General features: G+C 42.9%; 1 protein-coding gene across 1 annotated transcript in view; it reads right to left on the bottom strand.

The window, feature by feature from the left end:
• Positions 1-12,837, bottom strand: part of TRABD2B (TraB domain containing 2B) — a 352,534-nt gene that overhangs the window by 189,576 nt on the left and 150,121 nt on the right. The gene's annotated exons all lie outside the window — the stretch shown is intronic.

The raw sequence follows: 12,837 nt of genomic DNA, 5'->3' as shown, positions 1-12,837 counted from the left end.
GCGTACACACGCTCTGAATTTCTGACAACAAATGTTCGATAGGAGCTTGTTGTCGGAAATTCTGACCGTGTATAGGCTCCATCGGACATTTTCTCTCAGAATTTCCGACAACAAAAATTTGAGAGCTGGTTCTCAAATGTTCCGACAAAATCCGTTCTCGTAAATTCCGATTGTGTGTAGACAATTCCAACGCACAAAATTCTACGCTTGCTCTGAATCAAGTACGAGATGGAAGCGCTCGGTCTGGTAAAACTAGCGTTCGTAATGGAGATAGCACATTCGTCACACTGTAACGGACTGAAAAGCACGAGGCTGAAAAGCATGAATCGTCTCTCACCAAACTTCTACTAACACGACTGGTATTGGACTTTAATAGTGCCGTCGTACGTGTTGTACGTCACCGCATTCTTGGCGATTGGAATTTCCGACAACATTTGTGTGACCGTGTGTATGCAAGTTTGACCCAACTTCCGTCGAAAAAAAATCCATGGCTTTGTTGTCGGAATGTCCGATCGTCTGTAGGCGGCATAACAAGATGTTCATGTCAACCTGCTTTGCCAACATCCATATGATAGCCACCAATTACACAGTCATTTTTGTAATACAGATCAGGAAGAATAATACTTTGTTTAAGCCTGAATATCTCTATACAATGACATCAGCTATCTTTTATTATTACAAGAGGAAGGTAAACATGTATTGTAGGGTCTGTTTGAGAATAACTATTCAGAGATTTAAAAACCCAACTGTTGGCTTAATATCTCTGGGCAAACAGCAAATATAAACTCCTTCATAGCAACCAATCAGGTACTAGCTTGGAAAAATGTCCTAATGAACATTTGATTAGTTACAATTAGTTATCAGAAACTGTGGTGTACTTGGGTGGCTAGCTCCTAGTTTTTCATTAAAGGAAATGTTTGCACAGCACTGTTAAATGAATTTACAATAATCCGATCCAAGACTACACATTCTCAGATCCAGACGTGTGACATTGGCAGCAGGACTGTTCATATCAGACACTGCCATTTGACTTTTAGTGTTATTAAGGATTTATTTGCTGCTTCTGTTCTCCTAAAAAGAGGTTTGGATAGTGTTTGAATGGTGGGGCACACTCAAGGTGTCCATAGGAGAACTGCGCCAACTTCATCTTCACAAAAAAACAAAACACAAGGGCATCAACCATGATCATTTAGCAACTTCAGCTTTCTGGAGGTTAGGCATTGTCATGGTTATTTCATATCCTGAATACATACAATGTCTAGGCAACAACATCAAACAGTTATCCAGCTCCTCTGTACCACCATCATTCTCTAAGGTGGTCATCTAATATACCATTGACCTGAGAACAGGGCTTTTTTCTCAAACAATAGATGCTGGAACTCAACCACGATTCCCCAAATCCACTCCCCCCACCTACACCCTCCAAATCACATGAAATAGTGGATGTGGTCAAAGTTCACGAACAGTAGGAGGGTCTTAAAGGTCATTAAATACCAGGATTGCATTACATACAGAGTGCAGAGTTCAGGGGGGTTACACACAAAGTGCAGAGCTGTCACTTGTAAACACCGAAACCGAACTTCTGTGTTTACAAGTGATTGTGGTAAGCAGGAACCAAAGGGTCTGAGCCATAGGTGGTGGAACTGAGTTCCACCAGGTTCCCCCTAAAAAAAGCCCTGCCTGAGATGATATAGAGCATGGGTCCTCAAACTACGGCCCTCCAGTTGTTCAGGAACTACAATCCCCATCATGCCTAGTCACGTCTGTGAATGTCAGTGTGTTACAATGCCTCATGGGATGTGTAGTTCTACAACAACTGGAGGGCCGTAGTTTGAGGATCCCTGATATAGAGCCTAGCCAAGAGTTTATGGTCAGATCAGTGGGGTGATCTATGTCCATGTTAATGGACAGTAAATGACCTGTGCAGATACCTGCTAGTCAACTTATCTTGGGAGAAGGACAATCTGGATGACTTGTTTCCTCCAGCCAATATCTATTGTTTAATTTCCCCTAAACATAAGAGCCAATGACAGGAGCCTCTACTTGGACAAAATAATAGTAGATGTTTATTTCATGATCATTGTGCATTACTGAAATTGGTGGCTCTATAATATTAGACTGCATGTGTACTATAAAGAATTACGTCAAGATGTACAGTTAGCCATGGGGCATTACAGGTACTTAAATAGCTACGTCAATTTGCACAGCACTTCTCATATACATATTGTACATTTACATCAGTCCCTGCCCTCACGTTGCTTACCATCTAAGGTTCCTAACTCACATTCATACATATACTAAGGGCCAATTTAGGAAGGATCCAACTAACCTACAAGCATATCTTTGTAGTGTGGGAGGAAACTAAAGTACCCGGAGGAAACCCACACAGCCACAGGAAGAACATGTGTTGGGGTTGGGATTCGAATCAACTACCCAAGTGTTGCTTGGCAGAAGTGCTAAGCAACACTTGGGTAGTTGGTTCGAATCCCAACCACAACACTGTGCTGGGAATAAAGGAATGATTTGCATGGGTCTGCCCACTATTTTTGAATCGGCAATAAATGCTTATTTTCAGATTTGTGGGTATGAGACATATTTATATGCTTTGTTTTAAGAAGGCTCTACGTCGCTTCACGCTCCTGAAGTGGAGGGCTTTTTGGTTCTTTTTGGCCCACCTCACTATAATATGGATATACTGCACCACTGTTCCTCAGATTGGGGTAAGCATCCCCTTGAGCCCTGGCTAAAACTGAAAATGTCCAACTCTAAGCAAAATTATTATTTTTTTTAACAGGTGAGGAAGGCTTAAAACCGTAGTCAGGTTTTTTTTGCTGTCAGTGACTCTTTTGGGGGACTCCTGACTTCCTGTCACACTGCCCAGTTTTGTCACAAAATAAATAAATAATCGAAAAGTGTTGGCAAGAGTTTGGCTTAAACCCTACATCTGCAGCATGCAAGACTGGTTCTTCATCTGTAACATAAAAGAGTTTTTATTGCTTCTATGAGAAGATTATAACTGTCAGCCCTACAAATCAACCTTGACCCTTTTTTCACCTAAAATATATTTAGTTTCCCTAAGGAATTTAGGGTGTTGCTCTCATCTTTGCCTTCCCATGTCTACAAAATTACTTACATTTTCAACTTTGACACCAGCAAAACATACTTCTGCTTTGTTCTTTTAGAAACTGACACAAGTTCTATGTGTTCACACAGTTCGGATAATTTATTCCTGAAAACCAGCTCCAGTGTAAGTGAGACTGGCACCTTCAAGAAATGTGCAAAGTGAAGTTAAGGCTTCACCAATCAGTTGAACTTTTTTTAAATGCTGAAAGATGTAACCTGCTATGAATTACCGTACACCATATTGGTTTCTAAGATTGCTGCAGGGTCAGCTTTCTTGTCATCTGAAGAAAGCTTTGTTTACAGCTAACCTGTCACTTTGCCCATTCAGGAGGAATAACAGATCACCCAACAGGCCACCTCCTGATTTTTAAATACCGATTTCACCACACCCACCCACCACTTGGGTAGAGGTATAAGGTGTAATAATTTATTCCTTGCTCTAGCAGGCTTCCCCCCAGTTTATGCGACCGTTCCCCAAAACCTCTTCTCTAAGGTCAAATTTTGAAATGATTTTCTTTCAAAAATCTTATCTAAGAATTTTCGTTCGTATTTCGCACCATTAGTGAGCTGCAGCAACAGCCAATTTTCGTGCAGCCATCGAATTTCAGTAATCGGACATGTTGGAAATTTTTTGAAAAACAAACGATTTTCTAATCAATGATGTGGGAATCGTGTAAGAAATGTAATCGAAAAAGAAATGCGCATGTGCAAAAAAAGAAAATTCCCAGAAAGGGAAAGAAGATCCCAGCTACAAATTTTTTTCTGTAGAATCATGAGGTGAAATTGAAGGCTTGGTTGGTCGATTATCAAAATCAATGGTGGCACCATCGGATCACAAAACGCACACATTTTCTGATTTTCAAAAGAAATTTGACCCGTGTATGGCCAGCCTAAGGCTATTGGGGCCAATGCTTGCATTAAGTACAATGCAGGACCAACCACTAATGATTGGAGATTATTTTTTTCAATGTAAGAGGTTTAAAAGTGCCACTAACCACCAATAATTGTGGAATTGTTTTCTTTAAAAAGCCAATAAGAATGGGATTGCTTTTTAAAGGTAAATAAATGTATGGTAAATGTAAGCAAACCCACATGTTTTTATCTTTCTATTATATAATAAAATTCAGTGGTTAATAAATGCCACCAAAAGAAAGCTCTATTTGTCTTAAAAAAATGTATAAAATTATTTTGAGTAGGGTGGCCAAGTAATTGTCAGTCAAGATATCACAGCACTAAAATTTTTAAAATGGCCTAGTAATGAAGGGGTAATAAAGTGGTTGTAAATCCACGATCCAAAAAAAACAACAACCTGCAAAACAAAGGCATAATGAGCTAGTATGCATAGCATACTAGCTCATTGTGAAATACTCTCGCACTGGTCCTCGTACACCGCTCCGGCCGGCGACATCACTCCCGGAGTTACTTCCGAGTATCGAGGGCTCCGGCACTGTGATTGGTCAAAGCCGTGATAACGTCACTCCCGTATGGGAGCTGTCGGTAACGGCACATTCACTGAAGCACATATTCAGTGCACATGTGCCGAAGACGTTGGCACATGCAGATACAGGGGATATCTCCTAAACCGTACAGGCTTAGAAAATATCTGGGATAGCTACAGGTAAGCCTTATTATAGGCTTACCTGTAGGAAAAAGTGGATTGTAAGGGTTTACAACCACTTCAAAGGCAAGTACTCAAATAATACTTGAGTTAAACTGAATAGTAGTTAAACCAACATGTAATTTTTTTGTTGACTTGTAGCTTAATGGATTTTCAAAAATAAATAAATATGTAAAGCCCAATTTCGTGCACATTTTCTTTCTCGCGTGCAGTAATGATGTGCCCACACTGCACGGGCCAACTGCTCGCTTTGTCTAGGGGTGAGGAGAAAGCGTATACTCACCCGATCCTTCGATCCACTGGAGAATGGCGCTCTACCACATTCAAGTGGTGGACTGTTCCTGGTCTATAGAGCCTGCTTTGGGCGTGATGATGTCAAGAAGATTCCACAACTCAAGACGACTGGAGCATGATCTTGTGCTAGGAGGATCAGAGGTTTATGTAAGCATATCTCCTTTCTCCTCTGTCCTAGACAAAGAGGAGCAGATAACCCGTGCAGTGTGAGAACAGCCCCAATGCATGGGAAAACTTTTTTTGCCTGGAGTTGGGATTTAAAGGTGGGATGAAAGGTTTGGTGTAGTATAACATTGTTGGTTGTTAAATATTAAATTTTAATGGTCTACACATCAGACCAAGAAGAGGGACAATTGAGGACAAAAAGGATAGAGGCATTTTGGGCCTAATCCACAAAAGGGAATACGCCGGCGTATCTACTGATACGCCGTCGTATCCCTGTTTCTATCTATGGAACTGATCCACAGAATCAGTTTCACATAGATAGGCAGAAGATCCGACATGCGTAAGGGACTTACACTGTCGGATCTTAGGATGCAGTACCGCAGCCGCCGCTGGGGGCATTTCTCGTTGAAATGCCGCTTCGGGTATGCAAATTAGCACTTACGGAGATCCACGAAGCTTTTACGCTTCGTTTTTTCTCCGTAAGTATTAGTTTGCCGTTGCAAAATTAGGGCTGCTTTTACAAGGCCTAAACTGTTTACACCTTGTAAAAGTAGACCCTTCTATCCCGCGTCGCTGTCATAGCGCGAAATTACGTTACGCCGAGCTTTGTGGATCGCGTCGGGTCAATAAAGTTGCGTAAAAAAAAAAAAAAGATACGGCAGGGAAAAAAAAATTCAAAACAAAAAAAAAATCGCATCGCTGGACAGAAGGGTCTGCTTTTACAAGGTGTAAACAGTTTACACTTTGTAAAAGCAGCCCTAATTTTGCGTTTGCAAACTAAAACTTACGGAGAAAAAACGAAGCGTAAAAGCTTTGTGGATCTCCGTAAGTGCTAATTTGCATACCCGAGGCGGCATTTCGACACAAAATGCCCCCAGCGGCGGATGCGGTACTGCATCCTAAGATCCGGCAGTGTAAGTCCCTTACACATGTCGGATCTTCTGCCTAACTATGGAAAACTGATTCTGTGGATCAGTTCCATAGATAGAAACAGGGATACGACGGCGTAACAGCAGTTACGCCGGCGTATCCCTTTTGAGGATCTGGCCCTTTGTTCCCAAAAAGGGACAGTCCATCCAAATTAGAGATAGTTGAAAGCTATGGATGGTCTGTAAACAATCTATCTTATTTTAAGTCCTACTGCGCTGAGGCAAAGAAAAACTGAAACCATAATCTTAGCCTATATGTAACTACAACACCGATCTTGGTGTCATCTGACCAGAGACAACCCGCTCCGGGTCTTTCTATATAAACATGGCTCTCACTTACAATTTCCTTAAAGACCATTCAGACCTTGACTTCAAAATAAACAGGCTTATTAAGCCAGAGTGCCTGAAGAAAATGCCACCTAATAAATAAAAACGTATGTTATTTACTCAAGGAAATGATGGAAAATTATTACTCAGCGTTTGGAAAATAACATTTTGATTCCCGAGATTTATGAGGCTGCCATGTCCCTCCTTCTGATGCCATGTTGTCTCTGAAGTACTGTACTGTAGCTGAATTTTCGGTTCTGAAAGAGACCTTTTTAAGAGGAGGCTTTTGACAAACATTAACTGGTGGCTGGCATAATCCAAGCTACAAACAGATTTTGTCAAATGACCTCTTCAGTTTTCATTTGGCAGCCATAATTAACATGACCTCCCATTAATCAGGGCACAATAAGAGCAATGTGTGCCTTCAAGAGGAGGGACGAGGTCGGAGCTCATTAGCGAGGCCTAGGATTTGGATCACTACACTTGGATTAAAGGGATATCGGTAAAAAAATAGACAACATTTTTTGATCTGTGTGGCAAGTTGGTTCCTAGCCTGTGTTCCTAGGCTTGTGGAACAACCTGTGAAATTCTGAGTTTATTCCCAGAAAGCCATTTTTTTTTTTATTGATATATTCTAATTTAAAGAAGCAAATAAAGATGGTTAGATATACCATACAATGTAGTTGCATACAATACAAATTTACACACAAGAAGCAGAAAAAAAAAAATAAGAAAAGTCTTAGGCCCCGTACACACGACCGAACATGTCTGCTGGAACTGGTCCGCGGACCAGTTTCGGCAGACATGTTCGGTCGTGTGTACGGCCGATCGGACAGGATTCCAGCATACATTTGCCCGCCAGACCGTTTTCGAGCTGACAAATGTTTCTAAACTTGCTTAGAAACATGCCCGCTGGAATCCTGTCCGTCGGACATGTTCGGTCGTCTGTACAGACTTACCGTACATGTCGGAGCGGCCGCCATCCCTCGCATGCGTCGAATGACTTTGACGCATGCGTGGAAGCATTGACCTTTCAGTGTTGCGCACGTCGCCATGTCATCGTCGCGGCGACGGTGCGAACACGTCACAGCGCTGTCTGTCCGCACGGATTGTCTCTCATTTCTGTATGATGGTGTGTACAGCTATCATACAGAAATCTCCGGGAGGGCATGTCCGCTGAAAACGGTACGGCGGACTGTTTTCAGCGGACATGTTTGCCCGTGTGTACAAGGCCTTAAACATAATAAAAAAAGGTAAAGAAACAATCTGTATAAAGTAGAACAATATTATGGTTGATGATTAAAAGTGGCACATCTAAGTATACAGGCATCCGGGGTAAAGCTGTCCACATAGACCATCCTCCTCATCGCCATCGACGTTATACCTGAATGTGCCCGCTCTCGTCTGATCTCGGAAGCTAAGCAGGGTCGGGCCTGGTTAGTACTTCTAGGCTGTGCTCCACAAACGCTTTAAGCCTCGCTTTCAGATCGCTCTACTGCAGGGTAGTCTTCGAGGTCACGATTGCAGACTGACAGCAGTGAGAGTCGGTGGTGCAGGGGATGGTCTACGTGGACAAATTTACTCCTGAGGCCTGCATACTTAGATGTGGCTCTTTTATTCATCAACCATGTGAGTTGCTAAATGTTGTACCTTCATTAAATGTAACCATATTGCTACACTTAGAGGCAGCTCAGTTCTGTTTTATACTCAGCTGTGACATGACGCTGAATGAATGAAAACTTATATAGCGCAGCACATGCAAACTTAATCGCCTCTGGGCGCTTGTTGTTCCTGTCCTCTTTGGTATCAAAAGAGAAGAGTCTTGATCTTTCTCCTGAACGCCAAGTGGTTCTCCTCCAACCGAATGCTGGTTGGTAAAGCGTTCCATAGTCTAGGCACTTGGACCGCGAATCTCCTTTCTCCTTTGGACTTGTAGTTGGCTTTCGGTATCTGGAGGAGATTTTGATTGGTGGATCGCAGAACGCGATTGGGATTATGAGCTTTTATTTTTTCGCATAGATAATGGGGAGCATTCCCATAGATACATCTATGCGTTAGACAGAGTGCTTTAAAAGTGATTCTGTCTTTTACTGGTAACCAGTGAAGGGTTCTCAGTGAAGGTGAGATTGAGGCTACTTGTATATCAAGTCAAAATTTATTAAACAATTTTGCTTGTCTTGCAAAACACTCTCAAATGAAGGTTTTACTGTACTTTAACTACATCCCACCCCGCCACTGCATATATACGGCCAGGTGGGCGCTCTCTCCTTCTGAGTGGATGTTCAGGAATGTCTCTCAGAAGAAGTGGGATCGCGCGCACACGTGCCCACGCAGTGGCGCAATCCCGATGCGCTTGTGTCACCCGGGCACGGCGCATCTCTGATCGGCAGGAGGGCTCTGTGATTGGCCCTCCTGATCACATGATGGCTGTGTCAAATCACAGCCGTCATGTAATGTAAATAGACAGCCGGTTGCTGGGCGATCGGCTCTCTGCCCACAGAAGTTGCCATTGAGGAGAGGAGAACGGATCACTGCAGCCGACTGGTGATCAGTGCGTATGAACAGCTTTTTACACACTGATCACCTGCCTAGTGTCCCCACACAATGTAAAACACACATGTCCCCACACAATGTCCCCAAAACACATGTCCCCACATAGTAAAAACACCTGTTCCCCACATATGTAACAGTAAAATCATATGTTCCAATGGTCATCTGCACACATATGTCCGTGATCACCTGCACACATCTGTACATGATCATTTGCGTACATATGTGATCACACAAACCTATTATTATACACTTAGCAGGATTTTTTTTACCAACAACATGTAATAGAATACATTTTGGCCAAAATTCATGATAAAATTTAATTTTATTGGATTTCTTTTACAATAGAAAGAAGAAAATCTTGGGGCAGATCCACGTAGCCCGGCGCATATTCCCGCCGGGCGTAGCGTATCTAAGATACACTACGCCGCTGTAACTTATATATTTTTTTTAAATCCTCAAAGAATGCGCGCCGTAAGTTACGGCGGCGTAGTGTATCTTTGGCGGCGTAAGGGCGCGCAATTCAAAACGATGTGATGGGGGCATGTTTTATGTAAATACGTCGTGACCTGACGTAAACAACGTTTTTTTTTACGCAAACGACGTAAAAAATTCAAATTTTAATGCAGGAACGACGGCCATACTTAACATTGAGTACGCCACCATGTAGCAGCTTTAACTATACGCCGGAAAAAGCCGAACGCAAACGATGTAAAAAAATGCGCCGCCCGGACGTACGTTAGTGGATCACCGTATCTAGCTAATTTGCATACTCGATGCGGAATTCGACGGAAACGCCACCTAGCGGCCAGTAAATATACACTTACGATCCGACGGCGTACTAAGACGTACGCCTGTCGTATCGATCCCTCATTCTGTCGTATCTTGTTTTGTGTATACAAGACAAAGATACGACGCGGGGACTTTGAAATTATGCGGCGTACCAATAGATACGCAGGCGTAATTTCTTTGTGGATCTGCCCCCTTGTTTTTTTCCAAATTTCCGCTCTTTTTTCGCTTATATCACAAAAAATTAGAAACAGAGTTGTAAATAAATACCACCAAAAGAAAGGTCTATTTGTGCGAACATAATGATAAAACATTTATTTGGGTACAGCGTAGCATTGCCGCGCAATTGTCATTGAAAGTGTGAGAGTGCTGAAAGCTGAAAATTGGCCTGGGAAGGAAGCGGGTGAAAGGGCCCGGTATTGAAGTGGTTAAATCTCCTATGTAACATATATAGTACTGTACATGTATCAAAAAAGTTTTCTAGAACTCTCTTAGCTTAGAGTTCATGGGCCAGATTCACAGAAGAGATACGACGGCGTATCTCCTGATACGCCGTCGTATCTCTGTGATCCGCCCGTCCTAACTATGCGGCTGATTCATAGAATCAGTTACGCATAGATAGCCCTAAGATTCGACAGGTGTAATTGACTTACACCGTCGGATCTTAGGATGCAATTCTAGGCCGGCCGCTAGGTGGCGATTCCATTGCGGTCGGCGTAGAATATGCAAATGACTAGTTACGGTGATCCACAAAGATCCGCGCGTTCGTCGCAATCTCGTACGTCGTCGCTAGTCGGTTTTTCCCGTCGCAAAGTTACACCTGCTTTAACATGGCTTATCTTTAGAACAGCCATGTTAAAGTATGGCCGTCGTTCCCGCGTCGAATTTCGATTTATTTATTTTTTGCGTAAGACGTCCGGGAATACGAAATGCCGTAACGCACGTCGCAGTTCAAAAAAAACGTTGTGGTGTCGTAATTTCGTGCAAAGCACGTCGGAAAATTTTAACACGAAGCATGCGCAGAACGTTCGGTGCGGGAACGCGCCTAATTTAAATGGTGCCCGCCCCATTTGAATTAGGCGGGCTTGCGCCGAGCGAATTTACGTTACACCGTCACAAGTTTACAGGTAAGAGCTTTGTGAATCAGGCACTTACGCTGTAAACCTGCGGCGGTGTAACGTAAATCAGATACGTTACGCCGCGGGGGAGCAACGTAAATGTACCTGAATCTGGCCCCATGTTTCTTCTACTGGACTGAATTAATCTGAACTTATTCTCAAGCTCCGCAGTGTTCCCGCAGCCTGGACGATAGCGTCATGTTGATACTGAACGGCGTCCTCATGTCTTCCCTAACGAGGATAGACAATCCATTCTTAAAAAAGACCAAACAGTTTAGAATAACACACTATTAATAAGCAATGCTAGGCTAAGTCCGATTTTAATCAAAGCCTTGGCTAACACTCAAGTGCTCCAATTAAATATTTAGTTTCGAAGAAAGTAACAGTTTGTTTTAGGCAGAGAACAGGCACGCACACAAATCTCGTGTGGTGAGCATTTAAATCTTCGCAGCCAGCGAAAAAAAAAAAAAATGTGTCCGTTTTTATTTTTACATTGCTTTTCTGTGAGCTGTTTGACGGGACGGTCTCTAAGGGACCAATTTGTAAAAGCTAGAACATAAAAGTGGATGTGTTGTAGGAACGGCCAACTTGGATTATGAATTCCATCTTCGCAGTCCATGTCAGAGAATGGAAGATGAATCCTGACTTTGCAGGGCAAAGCGACAAGTCGGGGTTAATCCACTCTCCCCACGCATACCTTCACTCCAACATTACTCCATTCAGTCTGTGGGAGTGAAGGAGATACCGAGTACTTCCAGGTATGGAGGAGCGTATAACGCGTTCCCTTAACCACTTCAGCCCCGGAAAGGTTTACGCCCCTTCATGACCAGGCAATTTTTTGCAATATGGCACTGTGTTATAATTGCGCAGTTGTGCACCGCTGTGCTCAAATAAAATTGATGTCCTTTTTTTCTTACAAATAGAGCTTTCGTTTGGTGGTATTTTATCATCTGTGCGGTTTTTATTTTTATGCTATACACAAAAAAACTATGGGGCAGATCCACAGAGAGAGTACGCCGGCGTATCTACTGATACGCCGGCGTACTTTCAAATTTCCTACGTCGTATGGTTGTTTTGAATCCTCAAAACAAGATACGACGGCATCTGGGTTAGATCCGACAGGCGTACGTCTTCGTACGCCTTCTGATCTAAGATGCAATACTTCGCCGTCCGCTGGGTGGCGTTCCCTTCGTTTTCCGCTTCGAGTATGCAAATTAGCTATTTCCGACGATCCACGAACGTACGAGCTGCCGGCGCATTCCTTTACGTCGTCTCTAGTTGGCTTTTTTCGGCGTATAGTTAAAGTTGCTATTTTGTGGCGTACTCAATGTTAAGTATGGCCGTCGTTCCCGCGTATAATTTTTTTTTTTTTTGCGTAAGTCGTTCATGAATCGGGATGGGCGTAATCGGGATGGACGTAATTTACGTCCAGGTCAAAACCAATGACGTCCTTGCGACGTCATTTCGCGCAATGCACGGCGGGAAATTTAGGGACGGCGCATGCGCAGTTCGTTCGGCGCGGGGACACGCTTCATTTAAATGAAACACGCCCCCTACCCGCACCAACTTGAATTCCACGCTGTTATGCCGCTTGAGATACACTACGCCGCCGTAACTTACGGCGCAAAATCTTTATGGATTCGAACCAAAGCCAGGTAAGGTACGGCGGCGTAGCGTATCTCAGATACGATGCGCCGGGGCAGATCTTTGTGGATCTGCCCCTATATTTTTAAAACTTAACGAATAAAAAAAAAAATATTAAATGTCTTTATAGGTTTAGGACAATATGTATTTTGCTACATGTTTTTGTTAAATAAAAAAATCCCAATCAGTGACTGCGATATTGCGGCAGACAAATCGGACACCTGAAACTTTTGACACTTTTTGGGGATCAGTGACACTAATACAGTGATCAGTGCTAAAA

This window comes from Rana temporaria, chromosome 7, assembly GCF_905171775.1.
Source record: "Rana temporaria chromosome 7, aRanTem1.1, whole genome shotgun sequence".
Taxonomy (NCBI): domain Eukaryota; kingdom Metazoa; phylum Chordata; class Amphibia; order Anura; family Ranidae; genus Rana; species Rana temporaria.
Note: the sequence above shows the minus strand (reverse complement) of the source record. Positions and strands in the feature narration are given on the sequence as shown.